The following is a 17,268-nucleotide window of genomic DNA, read 5'->3' on the forward strand; positions in this document are numbered from 1 at the left end:
CCCCGACTGACCTCTGTACCCCCCGCCGATCTCTGTATCGGGCCCCTGGCTTATGTATTAGGAATAGAGCCGCAGGTACAGCATGTACGGGCTATAAAATGCAGCCACTTTTTAGCAAGATGTTTTTTTGTTTTTTTTTTGATAAAAAGAGCATTTCATAGTCTTTCTGTAAGTTAAAAATACAGTATGGAAGGTACATACATTAGCCAGGTATGAGGTGATTTGTGAACTGTGATGTCATGGATATATAAGTTCAATATACATTGTACGAAAGGCACGCATGTCAATAATGAATGAATGTGTTCAGCACAAAAGGAAGCTAATCAAACAAATCCTCCTAGTATAGAATATTGTATCCAGTATCCAAGGCCACAAAGTCAGAACAAAAAAATAACTTAACCACTTAGGCCACCATGATGTACCGATGCGTCATGGGGCCATTATGAGTGTACAGAGTGGTTTCAGGCTTCCTGCCCACTCCATACCCAGCTGTTCTCCACCTGGTTTTGAAAAATGGGAAAAGGGAAAGGATTTTTTCTCAAAAGAATTTTTCAACACTTTTTCAGTCTCCATGACTAGGGATTAGTTCCCTGTGATCTTGTCAACAGTAAATAGCCCACATAAAAAATTTCCATGCTTAATTTTATATTCCCCCAAAATTATCAGGGAGAAAATTAACAAAAGAAGCAAGATTTGTTTCAGCAAAGACAGGAAAAAATAAAGAAATGTTTTGGTTCTTAGGATACTGTGAGCCAAAAATAGAAAAATGCACAGTATCTTCAAGACCAAAATGAGCTATCATGGATGTAAAAAGTCTACAAAACTCATGCACTAGCATGCCAGGTGATACTGTCACTCCTCTTTCTATACTAGCGGTTCTCCTCACCATCACTAAGATTACATGCTGCAATCTACCTATATAAAAGTTGTCTTTTTGCATAAAAAACACTTTATATCATTGGTGGACATTGTCACCGGTCCAGTGCCGTACTCTATGACCCACAGTGAGTTAGCATTGGTGGGTCACTCCAACTGCAGCAGAAGCGTATCTCAGTGGTACAGGCGCGGTCAGGTAGTGTAGTGGCCGTATCCTTACCTGCACGTATGGCCGTATCCATACCTGCACTGAGACGCTCAGGGCTGGACTGGGACCAAAAAACAGCCCTGGCACTCGAATCCCACCAGCCCAAAAAATTCAGTAATCCAAGGGTTAATTTATACATGGTCAGGAGTCTATGGGCTTATTCCCATGTTCCGTGATCTACGGACCCTACAGGGTGCGTAGCTGTGCAGTGGACTCCCGGCTTCATGTATCAATATGTTGCTGGGAGAGTCGAAAATGTTTAAATCTTCGCAGGACTTCACTGATAGGCTATGTTCACACAACGTCAAAAATGGAGAAAAGGCTATCAAACTAGTGTAAAGTAGAATGGTCTTAGTTGCCCCTAGCAACCAAACAGATTCTACCTTTTATTTTTCAAAGAATCTGAGGAATAAAAAGTGGAATGTGATTGGTTGCCAGGGGAAACTAAGCCAATTCTACTTTACACCAGTTTGATAGATCCCCATTGTCCTACTCTAGCATTTTCACACTAGCAATAGCCTCTCGTGGGCTAAATAAGCCTACGACTAGGCAGATAGGAGCCAAATCTGTATTTATAGCACTTACAAAACATGGGTGGAGTGTAAGCCAAGAGGAGATAGCCACACTCCCTCACATCCTTTTTTTTTTTATAATGCAGATACCACTCCTAGTAGGGGCACTATATGGAGTACGTATATTAGTGTACGACTTCATATAGTGTATAGATATCTGCTTTATATGCTGTCACATAATGCAGTGTATACGGGCATATAGATTACGGTATATACATATATGAGTATATCGACAGGTAAGTACTGTACATAGTGCTATGTGCATTATATACTTATAAGGGCATAATATATAATGATGTGTGTACATTGCATTATATGGAAGTCACTATAGACATCATACATACTATTGCATAGTATAATTTAAGGGGATGTGGATTAGTTGGATTTGATGCACATAGTGCTCCCTAATATATGTATAGAATGTACACAGATCCAGTTACTCCACACGCCCTCATATACCACAAACTGACTATACACTAGGGCTGGGCGAATAATCGAATTAAGTCGACAAATTCGCCCAGAATGTCAGAATTTATTTGATTTTTTTGTGAAAATTCGTAAATTCGATTTTCACAAGAAATCATTGCGTGCAGAGCGGTGAGGTGAAGCGCGAGCGGAGCGGTGCAGGGTGGGCGGCGCAGTAAGGTGTCAGGCGGACAGTCCGGAGAGGGGTACAGGGCAGGCGTCCAGCCTCAGAGCTGCGGCTGACCTGTGTCCCGCTCCCCTCCCGGCCGCACATGCATGTCTGTCTGTGGAGGAGGCCGCCGGGACTGCAGGATAAGGAGATAGCGTCACTGTGGGTCCCTGGAGCTGTACAGCAGGATCAGGGCTGCGCAGAGGCGGATTATAATTAGGGCAATCTGGGCAACCCGGGGCAAAAGCGAGATTGCCCCCATTATAATGCCAATGCTGCTTCTGCCGCCGCTCACCTCTCCCCCGGACGGTCCCCCCGCTCTGATAATGGGCCGCAGCCACCGGTCCACTTGCGGCCTCTGTCCCTTTAAATAGGCATCCAATGGGAGCAGACGTGCCGCACGCAGGCACGTCTGCTAGAGGCCGGTGACGTCACTGCTAGAGGCACGCCTGAAGAGAAGAGGACCGACATCACCATGCAGCTGGGGACCGGAGCTCCAGGAGGAGAGAGGCTGCACGGGAGAGGTGAGTAGGCTTTTATTATTTTTTTCAACGTGGGGGGGATGCTATACAGAGGGGGCTATATACAGGGGGAATGCTGCACAGAGGGGGCTATATACATGGCGGGACACTGCACAGAGGGGGCTATATACATGGGGGGAATGCTGCACAGAGGGGGCTATATACATGGGGGGCACTGCACAGAGGGGGCTATATACATGGGGGGAATGCTGCACAGAGGGGGCTATATACATGGGGGGGTACTGCACAGAGGGGGCTATATACATGGGGGGAATGCTGCACAGAGGGGGCTATATACATGGGGGGGCACTGCACAGAGGGGGCTATATATATGGGGGGATGCTACACAGAGGGGGCTATATACATGGGGGGGATGCTACACAGAGGGGGCTATATACATGGGGGGGAGATGCTGCACAGAGGGGGCTATATACAGGGGGAATGCTGCACAGAGGGGGTCGAGGTATAGTTCAGCCTGTGGTTGTACTGTCGTGACACCAGTGCCAGTTGGGCACACAGGTATGGAGGCACACCTGCTTTTAGTTTAGGGTGGCGAGATATACCCTTTACCCTGTGGTCAGTGACCTGCCGGGTTGTGAGGGGGTCCCTTGGGTACTCATCTCGTTGGTCCGGAGTGGAGTTGTGACCCACCCAGACTATCGGTACCACCACCCACAAAAAGGGGAGATGACCCAAGGATGGTGTAACTACTGTGTAGGTGCTGAAACAATAATCACTGAGTCCTGTTAGCATAAATAGAATCTTCTTTACTGATGAGAATACTTTGTACAGTAGTTGATCATAAACTGTAGACGTGACAGAACAGAATCTGTGCTAAGAGCCTTTTGAATAGAAGAGCTGAGTTGACTTGGTTGTGTGCTAAGAAGTAGAGTGAGCTGAGAACAGTAGAAAGTAGTTTGTACTGCAGGTTCACAGTAGTGAGAGGAGTCTGTACTGAGAGTCCCAACCAAGAGTAGAAGTGTGCACTGCCGGAACTTTAGAAGAAGTAGAATACTGAAGATTTGAAAATAGAAGACTACTTGTGCCCGTGTTTCGACCTTTGTTGTCAATGTACCACCTGTTGCCCTACAGTGTCGGGTGACCCGTCCTATCAGGGTGACACAAGCCCCAGACCTTGTTACCTGAGTTGAGCAGGGTGGCCAAGTTTACCTGGTTACACCCGCGCAGCGAGATAGAGTACATAGGCTTGTAGAACTTTGCTCTATTCGGATTAGTTCCTCTTGTTTCAGGATATTGTCCTGCACCTTTAGAAATGTTCACGGCATGGGTTGGGGTGATCTCGGACTTGTCTTCTCCTTAGTGGTTTAACACTGCATAGTAAGTAGAAGTGCTGCTTTCAATAAACTGGTGTATGTATCTCCCATGTGCGTATGTCCACTACCCCACCACAGAATAGACTACACTGGATACTGACTAGGTGGGGACCTGGCAAAGCCAGGGCTCAGCTGGACTACAGCAGGGACCGTCTTATCTTGCATCCTCTCTCCACCAAGACTTAGGTAAGACTTGCTAAGTGTGGGTGTGTACTTCCTTTCCCCATGTGACAAATTCCTACAGGAGGTGTAATGTCCCCTGTAAATGATGGACAAGAAAGTGTAAGAGAAGAAAAGGAACAGAGATGGAGAAGAGAGCTCTAATTGGTGCACATATCCATGTGGTACAAGAAAAAAAAACCACTAACCTACTAGTAACTACAGCTGTGCAATACTCAGACATATACAATACTGACATCTAGTGGTAGACAATAAAATAACTTCAGCTGACGAAATAACTTTTTGGGCAGGTGTATGAGACACAAAAAGAAAAGAAAAAGAACTACAATGGTGGGACATCAGAAAATTTTTAGGGTGGAAAAATAAAAAAAAAGAAGTAAAATGTAGTACCATAAATATGTACACCTTTACACTAATATATAATTTGTTGAAGTAACCTTTAAAAGTAAGACAGTATTTAGTTTTTGGCAAGAATCTATCAAAAGTGCTTCAAATTTGTCAGGTTGCCTTTTCTTGTGTACAGCGCCTTCTGCAGGTGAACCCACAGATTTTCAAATAAATTCAAGTCTAAGCACTAGCTGGCTCATTTTCTTAAGAGAAAGCTATTGTTTGTTGATTTGAAGGAATGGTTTGGGTCACCATCCTGCCTAAAGTTTTTATGTCAAAATTGACTAATATTTGGAACTTTGGAATATTTGGATCGTCATAAATCCCTTAACCTTGACTAAAGCTCCAGTTTCAGCAGCAAGAAAACAGCAGTGGCTTTATAATGCCACCGTGAGCCATGCTTCATATGTGGTTATGATGATCTTTTGGTGATGCACAAAATGCCTTCTGCCAAACAAAAATTTTTGAATTTACGGCCAAAAAGTTAAACCTTGGTCTCATCAGACCTTAAAGTGACTCTGTACCCAGGATCTGACCCCCCCCCCACCACCGCTTGTACTGTCAGATAGCTGCTTTTATTTCAAGATCTGTCCTGGGTTCCGTTCGAGCAGGTGACGCAGTTATTGTCCTAAAAAAAACGACCCCGCTCTGAACCGCCGCGGTCCCGAGTGCCGCGTGTAGCCCGGGACCATGGCTATTAGCGGGCACGGTCAGATCGCCGTCCCCGCTAATAAGGTAATCAGATGCAGCTGTCAAAGTTGACAGCTGCATCCCATTACCGGATCCAGTGCTTCCCTGGTGTCTAGTGGCGGAGATCGCTCCCCCGGGACGTTGTCCCGAAGGAGCGATCTCCATATCTATTACCTGCCGGGGTCCGCTCCAAGATGGCGCTGACCCCGACTCGGCACTCGTTTATTTTCAGCTGCAGCAGCCGAAAGCAAACGAGTGCCAATCTCATTGATCTTTGCTGCATAAGGCTATGTGCACACGCTGTATGAGACCGGCTGTTCCGTGACCCCGGCATCAGCGTGCGCCCACATCAGAGCCGCACCAGAGCCGCTTGCTTCACTGTGTGAACTGACAGGTCTTTTCACTGTGAACTGACAGGTCTTTTCACTTTTCACTTGCTTCACTGTGTGAACTGACACCTGTCAGTTTTTTCCGGCGCCGCACAGGATCCCGGCCGGAGCGCATACGATGTGTGTACGCTCCGGACAGGATCCCATTCAACATAAAGCTATGTCACACACCGCAAAACTACGGCCGTAGTTCTGCGGCAAGAACTATGGCCGTAGTTTTACGTAGTGTGAACATAGCCTAAGTATACAGCAAAGATCTCAATGAGAGATCAAAGTGTATATACTAGAAGTCCCCCAGGGGGGCTTCTACTATATGTGTAAAAAAAATAAATAAAGTGTTGTTGTCAATAAAAAGCCCCCTCCCCTAATAAAAGTGTGAATCACCCCCCTTTTCCCAGGTTATAAATAAAAATAAATAAATAAACATGTTTGCTATTGCCGCGTGCGTAATCGCCCAAACTATTCATTAATCACATTCCCGATCTCGCACGGTAAATGGCGTAAGCTCCAAAAAAAGTGCAAAATTGCGCATTTTTGGTCGCATCAAATCCAGAAAAATTGTAATAAAAAGCGATCAAAAAGTCGCATATGCGCAATCAAGGTACTGATAGAAAGAACACGTCATGGCGCAAAAAATGACACCTCACTCAGCCCCATAGACCAAAGGATAAAAGCGCTATAAGCCTGGGAATGGAGCGATTTTAAGGAACATATATTTGTGAACAATGGTTTGAATTTTTTACAGGCCATCAGATAAAAGAAAAGTTATACATGTTATATATCATTTTAATCGTAATCATAATACCCCCCAAATAAACAAAATGCATTGTTTTTTTTCTCAATTTCACCACACATTTATTTTTTTTCTGGTTTTGCAGTGTACTTTATGAAAAAATTCAGGCTGTCATTGCAAAGTACAATTAGTGGTGCAAAAAATAAGGGCTCATGTGGGTAGGTAGAAAAATGTAAGTGCTATGGCCTTTTAAACACAAGGAGGAAAAAACAAAAACGCAAAAATCGAAATTGGCTCTGTCCTTAAGGGGTTAAACTTGCAGACCTGTGTGAAATTGCCATGGCCTAAAGTGTCTGTGCCCTAGGATTGCGACACCCCTCTGTCCCTCCTTCCCGCCCTCTTTACCATTATGAAAGACCCTGCAGCAATTTCCCCTTTTCATCACCTGTCTGAACACTGCACATGTGCTGGATTGTTAAGGCACATGTGCAGTATTCAGACAGGTGGTGAATAGGAAAAATCCTGCCTCGGGCTTTCCTAATGATAAGGAGGGTGGGAAGGAGGAACAAGCCTAAGGCACAGACACTCTAGGCCACGCCAATTTGACACAGGGCTGCAAGTTTAAACGTTGTTTTTTGGGACAATAACTGCATCTAAAGGTACAAGCAAGCCCCACCATTCACAAGAGGGTTAAGATAGACCCCTGTAGGAGGAGTTAGTTTTGGTGGAAGGAAGTGTTTAGTCCTAGTGTAGTATTCAGTATGGGAGGAAGCAAGAACCAACTGGTCTCTGCAGAAGTTAAGCCAGGGCCAGTAACTAAGATAACTATGCAGTGCTAAGCTCTACTGAGAGGAGAGAAGCCAACTAGGAAAAACCCTTGCCCACACCAGGAACCTCTCAAAAACGGGCAGGGCAGTTACCTGAAGCAATAGGAACTGACCCCAGTAAGACAAAGCTACCGTGAGAAAGATCTACTTATCCTACGACTGGGAAACCTCGGAAGTCTGCTACACCCAGATAACCGACGACTGGGGCTCGTATTACTCACTTAAGACGGGTATCTTGCAACTAGGGGGCATAAGGCTGTTCGAGGCCACTATACATTATCTTCTTTTACACCTGTTTCGCCACAGCACACTAACTACATTGGGCAGGGCTCCTCCGGCAACTCCTCTCTCCTACAAAGCACCTACTACTACAAGCACTGGTTCTACCTCACTGTCAGCACTGTCAACTCCTCCGGAGGTTACCGACTATGGGGGCGGCTCATCACACTTTAATGTTGCTGTTGGACTATCGGCAGCCTCCTGGAGCAATTTTATACTTGCCTTTGCATAAATATTTGTGGTACATCCAGTTCTACATTTAATACCTTAGAAATTTTTGCTGTACCCTTCTGATTTTTTACATGACAAAAACCTGACATAATAACGGGTTTATAGATTATAAGATATAGATTATAGGATTATAGGTTTTATATCCATGTTATGTCCTTAAAGGGGTAGTCCACCGAAAATTTTTTTCTTTCAAATCAACTGGTGCCATAAAGTGCCAGAGATTTGTAATTCACTTCTATTAAAAAATCTCAAGTCTTCCAGTACTTATCAGCTGCTGTGTGTCCAGCAGGAAGTGGTGTTTTCTTTCCTGTCTGACACAGTGCTCTCTGTTGCCTCCTCTGTCCATGTCAGGAACTGTCCAAAACAGGAGCAAATCCCCATAGAAAACCTCTCCTGCTGTCCAGACTGGAAATAATACAACTTCCTGTTGGGCATACAGCAGCTGATAAGTACTGGAAGGCTTGAGATTTTTTAATAGAAGTAAATTACAAATCTCTGGCACTTCATGGCAGCAGTTGATTTGAAAGAAAATTTTTTTGGTGCACTACCCCTTTAAAGGGTTAATAAGATTTGTATGCTATATTATTTTATTTGTTTTCATTACTTGGGAATTCAAAGCTGGTAATAAATTGAATGTGTACCTTGCCTAATATTTGAATATGTCAGCAGAACAAATACCACATGTCATATTATATGTTCTGCTGTAATCTACTTTGTATTTGTCAAAGTTCACAGTACACACCACAATTTCCAATTTAGTTACACTAGGAGAACAATGAGGAAATAGGAGAGGATATAATGAGGTGGTAGGTAATCGATTGAGCAACGATCAGAGTAAAGCCCCTATTACATGGGCCGATAGTGGGGAGAAAGCAAGGGCTGACCTGTCACATCAGTGCTCACCGTTTGCTCCTCATTTCCCGCTCCCTGAGGGTGCTATTACATGCACCAACAGCAAGTGGGTCAGAGCGAGGACTGTGGGAAGCTGCGGGAGGGGCTCCCCAGGCTAACTTTAGATTGTCCGTGGAGCCCATAGGAGATATGGCCAGCAGACTGTCGTTATCATTAAAAAATCTTTCAACTTTTTGAGAGACAAGGATCAGCCAAGATCGTGTTTGTTGTTGGCTTTTAACAGCAGCTATTACACCAAGCGATTATCGTCTGTAATGGCCAATAATCGGTTTAATACGGATGATAATTGCTTTGTGTAATAGGGCCTTAAAGGGGTACTCCGGGCCAGGGTTATTTTTCGTGTATGGCCAGGGAGGGGGTGGATATAGAAGCCTATGCTCACTTAACTCCCCGGTTCCAGTGGCAGGTCCCAGATCACGCCACCCTGTTCTCCCATTCCACTGCTACGTGACGTCTCAAGGCAGCTCAGCAATTCAGTGGCCAAGGCGGCTCTCTGCTACGACCGCTGAATGGCTGAACTGCCTTGAGACGACACGTCTCAAGCCGCAGCTCAGACCAGAGAAGCCAAGCTGGAACCGGGAAGGCAAGTGATCAGCGGTGTCTATATCCACCCCCTCCCCGGCCATACACGGAAAATTACCCTGGCTCGGAGTACCCCTTTAAGAAGACCTTAAAGGGGTGTTCCCCTTTAATGCTCCCAAACCTAGCTCGCCTTACTTGTCAAGTCCCCCTGAGTATATGTAGCTGAGCTGAGATGGTGATGATGGTGAAGTAGCTGAGCTGAGTGAGTTTTCAGAGTGTGCCCAGGTGAGCGGTTGTGGTGCTGCAGGCGGCGGGTGGCCACCGTGTCAGATACAGATGAATGGAGGCGACGGGTGTCAGTGGATTGCCACAATCAGATGCCATGGGAGGGCAACCAGTAAGATGCCGGGTCAGAGGGGGGAGGCTGACAGTGTTATTGGCATAAGATGTGGGGTGGGGGGTACGGGGGTGCCGCGGGAGGGCACCCGGTAAGATGCCGGGTCAGATGCGGGAAGGGGGATTGGTGCCGTGGTCAGATGTGGGGTGGGGGGTACAGGGGGTGCCGCGGGAGACGGCCGGACGGCCACCGGGTCAGATGGTGGGGGAGCCGGGGTGTCTGAGGCAATGCCTCAGACAGCCACTTGGTCAGATGTGGGGGGGCCACGATCAGATGCGGGAGGATGTGCCGCGTGTGACCCGCGATCACCTGGTCTGTTCCGGAGGGGGGGTGGGCATGATGACGATGCCGCCGGTGACCACCTGGACTGATTTCCGGGTCGTGGGGACATACAGATGTAGCCACCTTTAACACGATCCCTGACGCGTTAATTTTCTGATTTAATGCGTCAGGGTGATGGAAAGGAAAGTCCTTTGGTGTAGTTCCAGACTTGGCCAGTAGGTGGCAGTACTACAGTTGAAATCATTTACTATAGGAGTTCAGCTCTGGCGCGATCTGCGGCTGTCTCCTCTCTCTACTGCAGATGCCATAAACTCTCCTAAACTGGAACCCATATTTAAATCTGTACTGTAATGACAGAACCTGGCTCTGTAATTTATTAGAATCATCATATAAGGCCCTTATTGCAATGCCAGAACCTACTGGGTTCTGTCATTACAGTAAGGGAAATTAATATGCGGCAAGCTCATGATCGTTTTTGGTATCTGTAGTGGAGAGAGAGGATGGCCAGCAGATCATGGCAGATATATCTGAGTACAGATAATGTAGTAGATGTCACCTGCAGTCCTATGTAACACCACAGATAACACAGCGATATTTCTAAGCACAGATAATGTAGTAGATGTCAACTGCATGTCCTATGCAGTACTGTATAAAAGCTGTACCTGGTCCCTTAGAGATTAGACAGCCCCTCCCCCAGTGCCTGAAATCATGTAAAAAAAAAAGTTAGTGAATATTTGTAGAGTAAAATAAAGGTGTGTGTTGGGTACAGATCTCCCCATATTCAGGTGATTGTTGCAATTTGCTACTTCTGTAAGGATCACCTGATCTGTTCTGAAAGAAAAAAACACCTTAATTTTTCTCCAAAAGTATTGTCCTGTCATCCCACAGAGCCTTTCCCTAACATTGTGTCATAGACTGCAGGAAAAGAAGCCGTCATTTCCTACTTACACATCGCTATCCCCTCCTCTGCGATGCTTGCCTTCTTCTCTCCGCCATGTGATGCCCTTCTTCCTCTATGACATTCACTTCACTGCTCAGTAACTCTTAATTGATTCATTGATACTTTTTTAACCACATAGTAAACACCAATTTATTGTGCTAATTGTTAATGATGAGTGACAGCTGGGCTACACACACAGTAATAAATATGCTGATGCTGGAGGGACTTCATCTCACGGCCCTCACCATGGGAGGCAGAGCCCTTACCTCTTCTCTATCTGTCCCATTGTACTACAATGGGGTTCAGTCTGTAATGTTACAGCTGCCATAGTGGGCTACACTGACAGGGCAGCTATAACATTGTATGTTTGTAGCCCAGCTGTCACTCATCATAAACAATACCAGTGATGATTAGTACCTGTGGTTGCCTGGATACCAGCGATGCTTTAGAGCTGTGGTTGCCTGGATACCAGTGATGATTAGTACCTGTGGTTGCCTGGATACCAGCGATGCTTTAGAGCTGTGGTTGCCTGGATACCAGTGATGATTAGTACCTGTGGTTGCCTGGATACCAGTAATTCCTTAGACCTGGGGTTGCCTGGATACCAGTGATGATTAGTACCTGTTGTTGCCTGGATACCAGTGATGTCTCGTATGCGTTGGTTTCTTTGATACCATTGATGCCTAGCATCTCAGCTTTCTTCAGCACAGCACACGTGATGCCAGTCGTGCGCTGAGCGCTGGGAAAGGGAGCAGCCATTGGCTCCTTGCTGCCACTGTCAGTGCTGAATTTCTTCATCAGGAGCGCTCACAATTAGGGCCAGCTCACACGCAGGCAAAGTTGCCGAATCCCGCCTGCCTCAGCGTGTCAATGGGATGGCTCGTGTGCCTCCACTTCCACTGCTCTCCGCTCAAAGAATTGACATGTCCACTAGCCATCCCATAGACACACTGTGTGACACTAAGGCAGGCGGACATTCCGCCACTTTTGCTTAGTGTGAACTAGCACTTAATAAAGCCACTTGCAGCACCCGGTGTGGGGGGAGCGGGACAAACATAAATCAATATATATAGTGGTTCAGGGAAGAAAAAGAGTGCTGCACCTCACACCTATGGCTGATACTAATGCCCCTAGGCTAAATAAAAAACACATCAGAATTTTGTGTATGAATTGATCAAGCCATACTGCCCCATGTACCTCGTGCCGGTATCTGATACACATGGGTCCCTACACTAAGTCCACACCGTGCCAGTCAGTGGCCACCGACCCCGCAGGCACGCACAGTCAGGGAACGGGGGCCATGGGACGGCCCTGCGACCCCCATGTCACAGGACCAGTATATATAGTGTTTGTTCTCCATCTTTGCTTTCTCTTACAGATGAGCCGGCTCTGTAGCTGGCAGCAATGCAGTATATCAGTGTCACTATGTGCAGCATTTACACTCATCAGTCCTGATCACATAACAATAATTTTACAGCATCACAGTTTATGATTAATGATGGTTTTATTGTTAATATTCTCCTTTGTTATAACTGATCATTTATCACTACGATTGCTCAGAAACAAGTGAATATTGGTGATATTTAGCAACATTTCATGGGTGATTAATATGGTGTATTCAAGCATAAGGTTAGGGTGCATCCACCGCTAACTGCTCCTCCCTCATCACTGACTGCTCCTCCCTCCCTCACAGGCCCCTCCTCCATCACTGACAGCTCCTCCCTCATCACTGACTGCTTCTCCCTCCCTCACAGGTCCCTCCTCCATCACTGACTGCTCTTCCCTCATCACTGACTGCTCCTCTTTCACAGGCCCCTCCTCCATCACTGACTGCTCCTCCCTCATCACAGCCCCCTCCTCCATCACTGACTGCTCCTCCCTCATCACTGACTTCTCCTCCCTCCCTCACAGGCCCCTCCTCCATCACAGACTGCTCCTCCCTCATCAATGACTGCTCCTCCCTCACAGGCCCCTCCTCCATCACTGACTGCTCCTCCCTCATCACAGGCCCCTTGTCCATCACTGACTGCTCCTCCCTCATCACTGACTGCTCCTCCCTCACAGGCCCCTCCTCCATCACTGACTGCTCCTCCCTCATCACTGACTGCTCCTCCCTCACAGGCCACTCCTCCATCACTGACTGCTCCTCCCTCATCACTGACTGCTCTTGCCTCACTCACAGGCCCCTCCTCCATCATTGACTGCTCCTCTGTCACATACAGGCCCCTCTTCCATCACTGACTGCTCCTCTGTCACTTACAGGCCCCTCTTCCATCACTGACTGCTCCTCCCTTACAAACAGGCCCCTCCTCCATTACTGAATACTCCTCCCTCATCACTAACAGTCCTCTCCTCTATCACTGACTGCACATCCCTCACTCACAGGCCTCTCTTCCATCACTGATTGCCTCTTCCTAATCAATGACAGGTCCCTCCTCCCTCACTCACAGGCCCTTCCCCATCACTGTCAGACTCTTCCTCCATCACCAACTCCTCCTGCCTCATGAATGGACAAATGGACCCTGACTTGGATTACACCAGATAGCACAATACTCCCTTCGAAATGATCGCGCAGATGACCAGATTGGCAAGGTCCTGGGATTGCAGTGATAGGGCTAATAGAGAGCACTCTAAACAACAGGTAGATACAAATGGAATTTTTTTTACTGAACAAGGGACGTGTTTTGGCTCTCGCATCTAATAGAGTTTACAAAGCCTCAAATCCAAAGTAATTTAAAGGGCAAGCCCCATGCCCTCTACATATGACTTTGGGGCTTTCCCTTTAAATATGACTTTGGATATGAGTGTTTGTAAGCTTGAGAAAGGCTCTATTAGATGCGAAAGCTGAAACACTTGTTCAGTAAAAGACTCTCCGTTTGTATCTACCTGCTGTTCAGAGTGCCCTCTGTTAGCACTATCACTGCAATCCCAGGACCTTGCCAATCCGGTCATCTGCAGGGCCATTTCGAAGGAAGTATTGTGCTATCTGGCGTAATCCAAGCCAGGGTCTATTCATCCTTGTTACACCTAGTCGCTGACTAGAGTGCATCCCGGCCAGCTGTACTGATTCCCCTGGATATAATAGCTCTGCATAGAGCTGTGCTTAGTGCACAACCAACTAAGGTGAGTGTGCAGTTACAGGCACCTTGTCTGCACTGTTTGTCTGACCTACTTTATACCAGGGCTGTAAACTCGGAGCTAGTTTTGGGTGGAGTCAGAGTCGTAAAAAAATTTACCCACTTCGACTCCAGCTTTTAAAAATTCTTAAAAATTTTTAGAATTATTTTGATATAAATTTTATAAGTTTATCAATATATTTTATGAGCAACATTCAAATAGGACACTGCCCCTATTAGATGAGCGTGGTCGGGGAAAAGTTGTCGGTCACTATTTGCCAGTTTGTTTCTGAGCTTGAAGAGTCCATTGTTTGGGTGGAGATCTGTGCTGTTCTCTTCCTGGATGCTGGATGACTGTATATGAGCAGCAGTGTAATGAGAAGGAGGAGGAGAAGCCATAAGTAGTGTAGACTGTGTGTTTGTGCGCTATGACTGCAGCAGGTTATGTGTATGTGTGCTATGGCTACAGCAGGCTGTTTATGTGTGTGTGTGTGTGTGTGTGCTATGGCTGCAGCAGGCTGTGCATGTGTTCTATGGCTGCAGCAGGCTATGTGTGTATGTGTGTGTGCTATAGCTGCAGCAGACTATGTGCGTGTGCTATGGCTGCAGCAGGCTATGTGTATATGCTATGGCTGCAGCAGACTATGTGTGTGCTATGGCTGCAACAGGCTGTCTGTGCTATGACTGCAGCAGGCTGTGTGTGTGCGTGCTATGGCTGCAGCAGGCTGTGTGTGTGCGTGCTATGGCTGCAGCAGGCTGTGTGTGTGCTAGGGCTGCAGCAGGCTGTGTGTGTGTGTGTGCGCTGTGGCAACAGCAGGCTGTGAGTGTGTGCTATGGCTGCAGCAGGCTGTGTGTGTATGTGTGTGTGCTATGGCTACAGCAGGCTGTGTGTGTGAGCTGTGGCTGCAGCAGGCTGTGAGTGTGTGTGTGCTATGGCTGTAGCTGTGTGTGTGTATGCTATGGCTGCAGCAGACTATGTGTGCTATGACTGCAGCAGGCTGTGTTTGTGTCTGCTAGGGCTGTAGCAGGCTGTGTGTGTGTGTGTGTGTGTGTGTGTGCGCTGTGGCTGCAGCGGTCTGTGAGTGTGTGCTATGGCTGCAGCTGTGTGTGTATGCTATGGCTGCAGCAGGCTGTGTGTTGGCTATTGAAATTAAAGGGTACTCTGGGCAACAGTGAAAAATCCAAGGGGAAATTGGGGTGGTTGGTTCATAATAAAGAAATTCTATTTACCCGTTCCCGTGAAACCCATTATCCTGGTCACGCCCCTCTGGGGGGGTGGACCTCTCAGACATCTGCACATGTGTGCACATATACAAAATATATATATATATAATGTTAGCAAAGAAGTGGTTGAGACCATTTGGATGTCGGGTGCCCAAAGTAAAAATCCAAAAAGCTTTGCGGTTTAGGAGCATATTACGTCTGTCTCCGCCGTGTGGAGGTTGGGCAACATGTTCATTGCCTATACAAGAAAAACTGGCCCCTACATTGCCATACCTGCCTTTGGTAATTCTCTTAATGCCAACCCCTTACACTTGAGGTTCACATTGGAGTGGAATACCTAAAGCTTTTCCTTTTTAGACTTAACTTTAGTTGGCAATATACACGAACAGACAGTGAGTACCAACACGTATCACAAGCCCATAGCTGGCAATACTATTGTTAGCCCAATCATGCCATCCACCGCACACAATTAAAGCTGAACCACTAGGGGAAATCACAAGAGCAAAACGTAATTGCTCTGGTGAGGGGATGTGGCTACAAGAAAAACGCCAAGTGTTGGACAGATTGTCTGAACGTGGCTATAAAAATGGATGATGGATCGTGCTGAGAAGAGGGTAGCTGGACGCACACGTGACACTACTAAATAGGGGAACTTCTTGGTCATTCTTCTGCTAAATTCCCCTCTTTGGTGACTGGTTGTCAGGCCAGGCTGTGAAGGCCTCATCCTCTGGAGCAGCAGGAGAAGGATACAGGTAGAATATGAAGCTATGGAGGAGACTGACAAAAAGCTCAACAACTGCAGAACGTCCGGCAGATGAGGAGCGGGCGTGACGCCCCTGAGGATCAGATGGGGACAGAGACGGCTGAGCCGCAGGTATCACCTCATACATAGACCCACATTAGATTTCCACTGTGGTTATTGGTGCGGAAATGGCACAGATTTTCCCTTTGACAAATAATCCCACAAGATTTCTGCTGCACTTAATCCCTCCTTGACTGTAGTGCTGCAAAATATTTTTAGGAAACAAAAGATACGAAGATGGAAAATAAAGATATTGGGGGAGATTTATTAAACCTTATGAAAAACTATATGTTCCTATAGTGCATGGAGCACTGAGGATGAGTAGGATTCTTGCTGTCATCCTCGGCACCGTTTCTGTTGAATTAGGAGATTAATCCGTATGCTAATAAGTTGTTTTGGGCACTGTCCAGCCCGCTCTGCTGATATTCATTAGGGGGGTGGAGCGGCCAGGGGGCAGATCAGTACATGTTGGAGCTGTAGCCCCTCCCCCAGTGCACCAAAACAACTTACAACTTAGGGATTTAACTCCTAATATCACAGAAATTGTGCTGAGGATGAAGGGAAGAAACTTAACTTCATCCTCAGCGCCCTGTGTGAGAGATATCACCAGTAGTAATAGTTTCCCTTTAACATTGCAGTACAAAGTGTATAACACTGTCATTAGTTCTGTAGGTGTTCAGTAGATGACAGATTCGCTTTAAAGGAATTATCTAGGATTAGAAAAACATTCTTCCACAAATAGCGGCATACATGTCCTCAGGTTGTGTGTGGTATTACAACTCAGTTCCATTCACTTCAGTGAATCTGAGCTGCAATTCTATAATCAAACTGAGGACAGGAGTGGTGCTGTTTCTATAGGAATATGGTCATGCTTTACTAATCATGGATAACCTCTTTAAGGTTTTTAGTCTGGTTTTGCCAAACAAATAAAGGATTGTTCTGGAGACTCAAAAATACCCCCCTTAATTTAATAATACATTGCTTTAATAAAGTTACATTACTTTCTAAGATAACTTTATTAAAATAAATGTATGTATTTTGGTAGCAAATAGTCGACCATGTATTCATACATTTCCAGCAGGAATAAAAGGAGTGACACAATGCAGAGCTCAGAAGAGACGCTCCACAATTGCTTTCGGGAATATGAGTTTTTCCTAAACCAGACATGTCAGGAGAGCTGACCGATCCTCCAGATCCTCTGATCAGTGCTTT

This window comes from Dendropsophus ebraccatus, chromosome 13 (genome assembly GCF_027789765.1).
Source record: "Dendropsophus ebraccatus isolate aDenEbr1 chromosome 13, aDenEbr1.pat, whole genome shotgun sequence".
NCBI classification, from domain to species: domain Eukaryota; kingdom Metazoa; phylum Chordata; class Amphibia; order Anura; family Hylidae; genus Dendropsophus; species Dendropsophus ebraccatus.